The sequence below is a fragment of the Chiloscyllium plagiosum genome, chromosome 13 (genome assembly GCF_004010195.1).
Source record: "Chiloscyllium plagiosum isolate BGI_BamShark_2017 chromosome 13, ASM401019v2, whole genome shotgun sequence".
Classification (NCBI taxonomy): Eukaryota; Metazoa; Chordata; class Chondrichthyes; order Orectolobiformes; family Hemiscylliidae; genus Chiloscyllium; species Chiloscyllium plagiosum.
In genome coordinates this window covers 81,673,456-81,676,163 of record NC_057722.1, presented here as the reverse complement: position 1 = coordinate 81,676,163, position 2,708 = coordinate 81,673,456, and positions in this window count along the sequence as shown.

Genomic DNA, 2,708 nt, shown 5'->3' with positions numbered 1-2,708 from the left:
ACACAGTCCATCGATTTCTCAGCAACAAACCCAAACAAGCAGACAAAACACATCCAGAAACCCTAGCCACTCTCCCCTACATCAAAGACATCTCGGAAATGACTGCCAGACCCCTTGGCATCATGGTAGCCCACAAACCCACCAACACACTAAAACAGCAGCTAATGAACTTGAAAGATCCTATACAGACAATGAGCAAAACTAATATCATTTACAAAATACTGTACAAGGACTGTAACACACACCACATTGGACAAACAGGCAGAAAACTTGCCACCAGGATACATGAACATCAACTAGCCACAAAAAGACATGACCCTCTCTCACTAGTATCCTCACATATAGATAAAGAAGGAAACCACTTCGACTGGGACAACACATCCATTGGAGGACAAGCCAAACAGAGACACACATGAGAATTCCTCGAAGAATGGCATTCCAAATGGAACTCTGTCAACAAACACATTGACTTGGATCCCATTTACCACACCCTGAGAAAAAGAGCAGGAAATGACATCACCAACTCAAGGAAACCTAAACACATAAATGGTAAGTGGGCCATGCCACCAGTGCTTCATTCAGATGCTCACTGATCAGCGAGCAAACCTACATCCAGAACCTCAGCCTGAACTACAAATCTTCTCAAAACTTGCGACCAGCTAATCAGTCTTTTCTCTGTCATCAGTAAAAAGTGATGGAAAGTGTCATCAACAGCGCTATCAAGCAGCACCTGCTCAGCAAGAACCTGCTCAGTGATGCCCAGTTTAGGTTCCTCCAGGGCCACTCAGCTCCTGACCTCATTACAGCCATGGGTCAAACATGGACAAAAGAGCTGGATTCCAGAGGGGAGGGGAGAGGGACAGCCCTCAACATCAAGGCTGCATTCGACCAAGTGTGACATCACGGAGCCCAGGCAAGACTGGGATCCATGGGTATTGGGGGCAAACACTCTGCTGGCTGGAGTCAGATCTGGCACATAAGAAAATAGTTGTAATTGTTGGAGCTCAGTCATCTCTGCTGCAGGACGTCTCTGCAGTAGTCCCTCAGGATAGTGTCCTAGGCCTAACCATCTTCAGCTGCTTCATCAATGACCTTCCCTCCATCGTAAGGTCCAAAATGGAGATGTTCGCCAATGATTGCACAATGTTCAGCACCATTTGCGACTCTTCAGATACTGAAGCAGACCATGTTCAAGTGCAACAAGATCTGGACAACATCCAGGATTGGGCTGACAAGGGGCAAGTAACATTCATGCAACACAAATGCCAGGCTATGACCATCACCAATAAAAAATGTCTAACCACGACTCCCTGACATTCAACGATGTTACCATCACAGCCTCCCCTGCTATCAACATCCTAGGGCTTATCACTGATCAGAAACTCAACTGAACTCACCACATAAACACAGTGGCTACAAGAGCAGGTCAGAGGCTATTCATACTGTGGTGAGTAACTCACTTCCTGACTCCCCAAAGCCTGTCCATCACTACAAGGCACAAGTCAGGAGTGTGATAGAATATTCCCATTTTCCTGGATGGGTGCAATCCAAATACATTCAAAAAGCTTGGCACCATCCAAGACAAAGCAGCCCACTTGATTAGCACCACATCCTTAAGCTTTCACTCCCTCCTCCATTGACCCTCAGTAGCTGCAGTGTGTACTATCTACAAGATGCATCGCAGAAATTCACCAAAGATCCTCAGACAGCACCTTCCAACACACGACCACGTCCATCTAGAAGGACAAGGGGCAGCAGATACATGGGAACACCATCCCCTGCAAGTTCCCCTCCGAGCCCCTCACCATCCTGACTTGGAAATATATCGTTGTTCCTTCACTGTCACTGGGTCAGAATCTTGGAACTTCATCCCGAAACAACATTGTGGGTCTACCCCAGCACATGGACTGCAGTGGTTCATGAAGGCAGTTCATCCCCACCTTCTCAAGGGACCAACTAGGGACAGGCAATAAATTTTGGCTCAGACAGCGATGACTACATCCCAAAAATGAAAAAACAAGCAATGCTTCCTGTGGACTTTTCAACCCACCTCTCAGCTGTAAACATACAGGGCTCCTCTGGAGCTCCAACAGCTCCCAGACATCCTTGAGCCCACACAACATGAAACTCACACAATGCCATGGGGTCTTCACCAGCATTGCCCAACATGGAGTCTGCTGAGGTTCATGTCTTCCTCCTTTTTCCAACTAACTGTGCCTTTTGACCTTGTCTTCAGTGACCTCCAAGCTGTTCTGAGTGACCTACTGAAAACTGTGCAATAAACGTCTATTCTTCTGCTCCTTGGATGCTGCCTGACCTGCTGGCCATCTCCAGCTCCACAATCTCCACTCCAAGTTTTTGTGCTCCAGCAGCGTCATCTGGACTTTCATCTTCCCAGGATCTAAACTTCAGAACTTTCTTTCAAATCATGTGCACCTCACACTTCCACTTCCAGAGAATTCCATAGGCTCACTGCTTTCTGGGTGACTGTCAGACCATGGGATACAGGAGCAGAATTAGGCCATTCAGCCCATCGAGTCTGCTCCACCATTTGATTCTGAAGAAGGGTTACACCCGAAACATCAACATCTGCATCTCCTGATGCTGCCTGTCTTGCTGTGTCCCTCTCCCTCCTGATGCTGCCTGCCTTGCTGTGTTCCTCTCCCTCCTGATGCTGCCTGCCTTGCTGTGTCCCTCTCCCTCCTGAT